Raw genomic sequence first — 10,131 nt, forward strand, 5'->3', positions numbered from 1 at the left:
ATAAAGTCCTCATAAATGAGGTTATAAGGGATGCCACTTTCTGTATAGTAAAATTTTGTACTTCATTTTTTATTATTTATAACTTAAAATTTTAGAGAATGGATTAGTATATTTTCATTTCAATAAAATATATTTTAAAATTAATCTTAAATTTTGTTTACTAAAAGAATAATTCCTATGATGAATTGCAAGTTTATTCCTTAACCATTTGTTTAAAAAAGTTATATTGTTTGAATATAGAATCTCTTCTCTACTACAACACATTTTAAAAAAATAGTATTTTCTTGACAAGAAATTTGACCTTATATCTTGGTGTTGATGAATTACTCTTGAAAAGAAAAGTAAAAATTAGATAAGAATTAATTAAAACAATAATATAATCACATTTTTTAAAACAACATTTATCGATCTATAAAATATTCTTTAAAAACATATTATTAACATGTGAAAATTTGCAAGAACGTCAAGTTTTTTATATAATTTTACCTTTTTTGTAAATTGGCCCCAAAAAGATGCTATATATGTATTTAATAGGTACGTTTAGTTGAAAACATTTTCCCCTAAATCTTATTTAGCTAGAATATATCAGCTAGAACATATTTGTGACTAGAATGAACTTTTATTGGAAATGCTTAAATTCATTGGTGTTGATGACTTGGCATGCTGTGAATAAATCTTTGAACTTTCATCCTAATAATAATGTAGAAGGAAAGTGCTGCAATTTGAATTAAAATCTATTTGTATGCTAGGATTTTTAGATATAGAGATAAAAGGTGACTCGTGTAGAATTTTTTTAATACATTTAATAACGGGCAATTACTGGAATTACAAATTGAAATATATTTTAGAAGAAGCTTTGGAATAGGTTGTTAATTAAATAGGATTATGATACTGTATTTCTATAAGTCTCAAAATAGAGTGGTACATTAGTAGGATAATCAAGGTGTGATTCTATCGGAATTTAAATTAATTGAAAGTAAAGATGATAAAGGTTTGAATAGGTTAAAATCTATAATTCAGGAAGATTACAAATTGTTAATTCTTTGTTGATATATATATATATATATATATATATATAGCGAGAGAGAGAAAGAGAGAGGATTCCACAACTTTAATGTATATATTTTTTTATGTTTCTATAATATGCATTATTTTTTGAATAGTTTTGGAAATTTTTATGAGGAATCATTCATAGAGGTGGGATTATCTATGGCATTTTTCCAGTTTCTATTATTTGTGCTATATAGAGGGTTGAAGTTCTTCTTGTAATGTGCTATTTTTTTTTAAGGCAAAATGCACATGATGCATATATATACTAATATAATAAGATTAAATACAAAGAGAAAATAAAAGAGACTAGATACTGGAAATATCAGATAAGAGATCTACCTCTGAAGAGGGGAGCATGGCTCAACCCAACTATAACAAAAATAAAATAAATAGACCACTAAGAGAAATGATCATTCCTTATTTGCAAATATTAAGTGCATATAGTCATACCTGCATTCAGTCCATTCATAAGACAAGTTTGTTATATTTGCATGAAGAGCACTTTGCACTTCTGGTGTGTTAAGATAGGTTAATACATAATCAGAACTACATGGATCGAATCCATCTAACCCATTCGTAGGGTATCATCCTGCAACAGAGAGAGTATGGTGGATATATTTATTTAAAATCTATAATGTGATAGATAACACTACTACTTTAAAATTTCTGTCAAAAAAAAATCTCGAAAAAACATATTTATATACTTACAATAGAAATAGAAGATGCCCACTTTAGATTATAATCAGAAGAGCAAAGTGGTGCATATATATTATAGGGATCTATTTGTCCCTTCGGAGATTGTGCTCGAGATGGAAATGTGTTGTGTGTTGTGTAACTCAAAGAAATAAAGTGCAACGCTGATTTGCATAATCTTCATCTGAGATCAATGCATGTGACCATGCATAATCGATAGAACCACAATCATCTGTCTCCTCATTCATTATTCCATTTCCAATCTATCAACACAATTTTCCAATAAATAAGAATTTCAAATAATTTACAACATGAATGTTTATTGTTCACCATATTTCCCTCACATAAACGGTCATTAAGATCTAGTATACTTAGACGCATTTTAGAAAAAAAGAGCATGTATATAGTTGACATGCACAATAGATCAGTTTCAGAGGAGAAGGGGACAGGAAAGGAACCGCACCATAACTCCCTTGAGATTTATGAAAGATATTCGGGAGTTGGTATTTTTGAGAATAGTGTCTGCTAATTCAGGCACATAAAACCCTGCACGCACAAATGAGACGACAGAACAGACTTTATATATAACACGAAGACGAGCTTTCTGTGTTCAGATATCATATAATTGCTCAAGACATACCAGCCTAGCTTTCCCCTGTTATATAAAAATTTCGATTCTTGTACTGTGGAAATCTTTCAAACCAATTTAGAAGAAACGTATACGCGTCTCGAGCTATTTACCCATGAAAAACATTGTTTCCGTTAGTAAATAAATGTCGAAACACATTATTTTTGTTAAGAAATCTTCAGTGCATGTATTCATGTCACAAAATCTCTTTCATAGTTTATTAATTGAAATACCAGTGTTATCATCATTCCCGTTTTGATAATCAGAGATGGTATTGGAGTATGAAAATCCAACCCCGGCAGGCGATTCCAAAAACAGGGTGTTTGCCACTGCAAAATACAAAAGTTAAATGAATCCTGAGGAATGCTGAAGAATTGTTTTTTAAGTTATATCAGTTTAGTTGGGGAAAACCTCTGATATAAATGATTATAACCAACTGCAGATACCAATATTTGTAAAATTCCACTGTATCCATCAAAATACATTTTAAAGCGTGGGGTAATATATCTAACCTTGGTTCCATGCATATGGATTTTTAGAAAGAGTTTTGCCATCTGATTGTACGCGGAATGGACCCAATTCTGTCATTGCTCCAATACCAAAAGATGAGCAAATATTTGGTGAAGAGTGTTAAATTTTCTACAAAGCAAAAATATAGATCTAGCTAGGAAAGAGAAAACAAAACTTACAGAAGAAATCAGAATAAAGAACAAAGGAAAAGAAACTCTATTAATTCATTGTGTTAACATTGTGCAAATGCATGATTTATACAAAGTTAACCACCGTGAAAGAGGCATAGCATGAATAGCTAACTAGTGGTGTTCCCTTTGTTAGCCTTACACTAATATCATGCAATCATTAGTGATGCCCATGAATCATGCAATCATTAGTGATGCCCATGAATCACGGAGAAGGCTACAAGAAACTTTTAACTATCGCTAGCCATTGCATGATTTAGACTATTAACAACCCCCCTTGAGGCTAACTAAGGAGACAGAAAAGAGGTAAGAAAAGAAGAAAGACGAGAGGAAAAGGGAAAACCTAGTGGGAACAAAACCCTCTTTCAAAATTACAAAGATGCAACTATATGAATTGCAAAAGAACATCCTTTGAGATACAAGAAAAGTGTGGACAACTGTTGCCATAGTGCTGAATGTAGAACCTCCTCAAAAGCCAAGATGATGACCAAGATCAGGAATCTGCACACTACTCGAACAATAATCAGATGGCAAACAAAAGCAAAACATCTGACATTCAAAGATGCAAGTAGCACATGAATCTGCACGAGTGACCCCAACGACACTACTCAACCATGCAAGAAGAAGCTGCTAGTTGAAAATATAGGTGCCAATAATGAACTGATCAAACTTGAAACAAAACCAAGAAGCATTAGCACTAACAACATAAAATCTCCCTCATAATATGATAAAGGAGAAACAAGACAGGTCCACTGAAATGATGTGTCACAAAGGAGAAGATGAAGGCAAGGCCCATGAACAGAGGTTTACGTCAACTTCCATTCTCCAGAAATCTGCCTGCAAATAATTTGTCCTTCCTCCTAGCTCTCTTCCTCTGATACCATGTTAAATTTTCTGCAAAGCAAAAATACAGATCTAGCTAGGAAAGAGAAAACAAAACTTACAGAAGAAATCAGAATAAGGAACAAAGAAAAAGAAACTCTATTAATTCATTGTGTTAACATTGTGCAAATACATGATTTATACAAAGTTAACCACCATGAAAGAGACATAGCATAAATAGCTAACTAGCTAACTAGTGGTGTTCCCTTTGTTAGCCTTATGCTAATATCATTCAATCATTAATGATGCCCATGAATCACGGAGAAGGCTGCAAGAAACTTGAGTTAACTATCGCTAGCCATTGCATGATTTAGACCGCTAACAAAGAGAATGCCTCCATTGAGCCAGAGGAGCAGAGGCTTTGTAGATGGGTCTTCAGTGGCCTCTGCAAATTAGTAGAGAAGTGCTCTCCCCGCCTCTGCATCAACCGTCACATACCCCCCATACTGTGCAAACGTTATTCCTACTGGTTGACCAGGAAGAGAAGATATTTTGTCATTCTCCTGCAATCCGTCTTGAGCGTATTGATTGAGATTCCATTCATATTTACTGCTAATGGAAGGAGCTTCCCATTCCTTTGCCTCACTCCTAACACGAGACCTCCTCCTCTCTACAAATTTCGACAATACTTCATGCCGACTCAGCTGATGAGAAGGATGAACCAGAATGGCAAACACTATCGCTAACAGTATTAAATTTTTCATTTTGAATTCGCCAAACAGATTTACTGACGAACAACTTGAATTGAACCTCAATAAATAGACGCAATTGTTATGTTGCTCCAGATTCTCTCCTTTAGCGTACGCCTGCCTTTTACGTGTGAGAAGCTCAACCATTAACGTATTGGAGTTATCAATGCATTGATTAAGACGGTGGGATATTCATCAATTTGGTCTTTTTATGTGTTTGGAAGAATTTGATGTCACGAATCTGTTTTTGTAGAACCATTACGTGTAATTTGTTCCATAAATACGCCATCAAGCTTGTTCCATGTCACATTCTCCTTATAATTATTGCATGTTTGTTGTAGTTGCTCCCTAAGGAAGTTGTCGTTGTGATCACAGACTTATTTTATTTTTCTTTCCTAGTTCGATTGAATCTACCTGTTGTCCTTGTATAGAAGCTGTGTTAGCTGCATCAGTATTCAATGTTATAAGATTCTACATCCATAATTCACCCTAGCAATCAACAATAGCTTCAAAGGAATCCTCAAACTTGAGCTGCAATGGAAGATTTGGAAGGTAGAACCAAAACTGGCTTCACCAAAAAGGATTGAGAGAGAGGGTTGAACTGCAATGGAAGATTTGGAAGGTATACCCAATCTGACTTCACCAAAAAGGATTGAGAGAGGGTTGGATTTCTGGATATTGTAAGCAGAGAAAGAGGAAAAAAACACAGAAAAAACACGTATGATTACAACATCCTTTTATTTATAGAGGATTCATCCGATCCTTCTCAAATGAATAACTATTACATAGCAAACTGATGAACGGTGGAAGAAGTTGTAGATGTAGAAGATAGATCCGAAAACGTGGAGAGAAGTCTTCCTTATTATTAGGAGAGGTGAGCCAATCTGCAGTTCTGTTTAGATCAAATTCTTACGTGAAGCATGAAGCAGTTATTCCTATTTTAACTGATTTTTTACGTGGAGAGGAAATTATTGAACTCAGTTTTAACCGACTGCATGGTGGGAGAAATTAACTGCATGGCAAGAGAAATTTACGTCTTCTAACATTCCTTCTTAATTTCTTCCACTGATAATTTTAGCTTCAATCATTCTTAAATTTTCTCGTAGATATTTTAAGTTTTTTCTAGGTAGTGCTTTAGTAAAAATATTAGCTAATTGATCTTTGGATCTGCAAAACTCAAGATAGATTTTTTCATTGTTGATTAGCTTATGATAAAATGATATATCATATCAATATGCTTGCTCCTTTGGTGAAAAATATGATTTCTTGAAAGTGCAATTGCTGATTTGTTGTCACAAAACACTGGTGTTGGCTCCTTTTGTGCTTGCAATAGATCCTTCAATATTCTCCTCATCCAAATTGCTTGGCATGCTTCTAATGTGGCTGCTACATACTTAGTTTCAATTGATGAAAGTGTCACTATGGCTTGCTTCTTTGATGTCCATGAGATTGCACCCGTGCCACAATGAAACACACATCTGGAAGTGCTCTTCCTATCATCAATATTACCTGCAAAACCATTGTCAGTATAGCCAATCAAATCATACTCATTAGTTTTAGAATATAGAATTTGATATCCTCTTGTTCCTGCAACATATTTGAGTATTCTTTTTCCAACTTGCCAATGTGAGTCTTTTGGTGACTCCATGAATCTTGAGATTAAACTAACACCATACATGATATTCAACCTTGTAGCTGTGAGATACATTAGACTCCCAAGAAGTCTCTTGAACAAGGTTGGATCAACATTTGGCCCATTATCTTCTTTGTTAAGTTTTATTCCTATTGCAAGTGGAGTTGGTGCTGGTTTAGAATTCAATATTTTGAATTTTCTCAATACATCCTTGGCATACAGATTGACAAATAAAAATTCCTTTATCAGATTGAACTACTTCAATGCCTAAGAAGTATCTCATCAAACCCAAATCTGTCATTTCAAATTCTTTCTTCATTGCTGATTTAAAAGTGTCTATAGACAAATTTCAAGCAAAAATTAAATCATCAACATATAAGCACACAATCAAAATCTGACATTCTCTATTGATTTTTGTGTATAAAGTGGGCTCATTACTACTTTTGTTGAAACCATTGCTTGTCATGCATGAATCAATTCTACTATACCATTATCTAGGTGCTTGTTTGAGACCATAGAGTGCCTTCTTCAATCTATAGATCTTGTCTTCATGTTCGTGCACTTCATAACCTGGTGGTTGTTTCACATACATTTCTTCTAGAAAACCATTCAAGAAAGCTGATTTCACGTGCATTTGAAAAAATTTCCAATTATTTTGTGCAACTATTGCTAAAACCATTTGAATTGTATCTAGTCTAGCAACTAGAGTAAATATTTCATTATAGTCTACACCATGTATTGTTGTGCAAAATATTTTACTACTATGTTTGTCAATTTCACCTTTTGCATTAAATTTGGTTTTATAAACCCATTTCACACCAATGCAATCCTTACCTTTAGGTAGATCCACAAGCTCCCATGTTTGATTTATTTCAATGGAATCAATTTTTCCATCCATGGCTTTGACCCAATGTTCCTCCTTAATTGCTTCTTCAAAACTCATAGGATCATAAGAGAATAAAGCAAAATTAGAGAAAAAATCCAGACTTTCTTCTCCTTGAGCATATATCTCTTTCAAGATTCTCATTTTCTTACCCTTTAATAAGGAAGGTGTAGTATTTGATTCATTACCTACACTTGGAGTGGGATGCTTTGCATGACTTGATGATTGATCTTGCACAAGATTTCTAGGTAGAGTGCTTGGTCCTACTTGTTAGGCTGACCAACTTGTTCTTCTTGTTCTTCATTATTTGATATTGGTACTCCAGTTGTGACTATACTATCAACATTTCCATCCCATGCTTCTTCCTTCTTAAATATGACATCCCTGCTAGTAATTATTTTCTTTGAAATGGGGTTGTATAATCTGTAAACTTTTGATTGCTCACTATAACCAATGAAAATACATTTTTCACTCTTATCATCTAGTTTTCTTCTTAATTCAGCTAGCACCAAAACATATGCAATACATCGAAAGATTCTAAGATGAAATATAGAATGTTTCTTACCACTCCATGCTTCTTGAGGGATTCTATCTTTAACACTCTTTGTAGGACTTTTGTTTAGAATGTATACTACACATGCTATAGCTTTAGCCCAAAAATCATTAGACAAGTTTTTAGCCTTTAGCATACTCCTTGCCATCTCCATTATGGTTCTATTTTTCCTCTCTACTACACCATTCTGCTGTGGTGTCTACCATGTTGTAAATTTTTTCTTTATCCCATGATCTCTGCAAAAAAACAAAAAATCATTAGAACTATATTCACCACCTATATTAGATCTGAGTACCTGGATGAAGAGTCCACTTTGTTTTTCCACCATTGATTTGAACTCCTTAAATTTATTGAAAGCATCAAACTTCTCCCTGAGAAAATATATCCAAGTTTTCTTGCCGAAATCAACAATATATGTTAGAAAATATAGACTTCCTCTTAAGGATGGGGTTTGCATTGGACCACGAATGTCAACGTGAACTAACTCCAAAGGTACTTTTTCTCTCTTTGAACTTCTCATTGGAAAGATTTCTCTATGTTGTTTTGCCATTATACAAATTTCACAAGAATTTGTAGGCTACATGATAGGTGGCAATAGGTGGAAAATCTTTTACCATATTCTTCCTCTACAATAAACTCGAGCCATCAAAATTAAGGTGATCATACCTCAAATGCCAGAGCCATGTTTGGTCTAAATTTTTTGCCTTGAAATTAGGTTCCTCTATTCAATGAATCTGAAAGGGAGACATCTAGTTCTTGGTCATTTGAACCTTGGCAATCAACCTGTCACTAGGATTTCTATCCAAAATTGTACAAACATCATTATTAAAGAGAAATTTGTACCCTTTTTCAATTAATTGGCCAACACTTATTATATTGTGTTTTAAACCAGGCACATAGTAAACATTAGGAAAATACCTTTTTTATCCATTTTTAGTCAATATATGTATAACACCTTTCCCTATTACAGATACTACAATATCATTTCTCAAATTTACTTCAGATTTCATAGAATCATCCTAATTAGAAAATAGTTCTCTATTTCCAGTCATGTGTTTTCTACAACCACTATCTAAAAACCATACATCCTTAGAGCTTTCTTGTGCCACATTACAAGTTATAAATAAAATTCTTGAATTATTATCAGATACATCTGGATTATTTGCACCAGGTATCTCAAATTCTGCTTGTTTCTTCCTACATTCATTAGCAAAATGACCATGTTTATTATAATAATAGCACTGAATATTAGATCTATGAAACCTTGATGATTGATCTTGAGATTGGTTTCTACCTCATCCTCTGTTATTGAAACTATGATTGGATTGATTGGTCCTTTCTCCTTGATCTGTATTCATTTGTCCACCTGTGTGTCTCTTCCTCTTCCTCTAGAATTTTATCTTCCTCTTCCTCTTCTTGATGAATCCTGAGCTCTAAAAGCATTCTCTAAAGAAGAGCTATTATTTCTGTTTAATCTAGATTCATGTGATAATAAGGAACCCATGAATTCATCCATAGATAACTGAGATAAGTCTTTTGATTCCTTAATGGCATCTATAATTGCATCAAATCTACTAGGCAAATATCTAAGACCTTTTTCAACCACTGTTCGATTAGAAATATTTTCCCCATGTGTCTTCAATTGATTAACGATGTTCATAACTTTAGTAAAAAGGTGATTTATAATATCTGTTCCATTCATATGATTTTTTTTTAAATATCTCTTTAATGTTTGCAACTTAGCTACCTTTACTTTTTTTGTACCTTGGTAAGCTATTTTTAAGGCCTCCCAAGCTTGTTTGGATCTGGTTGGTACAAAAACTCTTGGAAACACCGAATCATCCATTGCTCATTGAAAGAAAAATAAGGCCTTAGCATCCTTCTTCCTGTTGTCTTTTACCTGATCTCTTTCTACTTGTGTCAATCCTTGGTAGGCTGCATCATCCCATGTTTCTATAAAACCTTGCTCTACCAAATCTCATATATCTTGAGAACAAAAAAATATTTTCATCTTTACAGATCAAAAATCTTAATTCTTACTATTAAAAATGGGAATTTGAGGCCAAGATATTGTGATAACCCACCATAATTGATTCAACAAAATTGAGTATTTTTTTTTTTTTGGTGTTTAATTCAATCATTATGCTTTATTCAATTGCATACTCTAGGCATCCATCCATTAGGATTAGGCATTCATCCATCCGGGATGAGCATCTAACCATACAGGTTAGGCAATTGTCCATACGGGACATAAGATTCCATCTATCCAATATGGGATAGGCATCTACCCATACGGGGTAGGCATCTATCCAAACGGGATAGGCATCTACCCATACGGGGTAGGCATCTATCCAAATGGGATAGGAGATGCTCTGGCTAGAGACTTAGACTCATCGAGACCATTCGGGTTCTGAGCCACTCA

The 10,131-nt window shown here is 33.6% G+C and overlaps 1 pseudogene; it reads right to left on the bottom strand.

Moving 5' to 3' along the window:
* Positions 1-1,385: 1,385 nt before the first annotated feature.
* Positions 1,386-4,787, bottom strand: LOC131043849 (serine carboxypeptidase-like 34; annotated as a pseudogene).
* Positions 4,788-10,131: the final 5,344 nt, after the last annotated feature.

Source organism: Cryptomeria japonica, chromosome 2, assembly GCF_030272615.1.
Source record: "Cryptomeria japonica chromosome 2, Sugi_1.0, whole genome shotgun sequence".
Taxonomy (NCBI): Eukaryota; Viridiplantae; Streptophyta; class Pinopsida; order Cupressales; family Cupressaceae; genus Cryptomeria; species Cryptomeria japonica.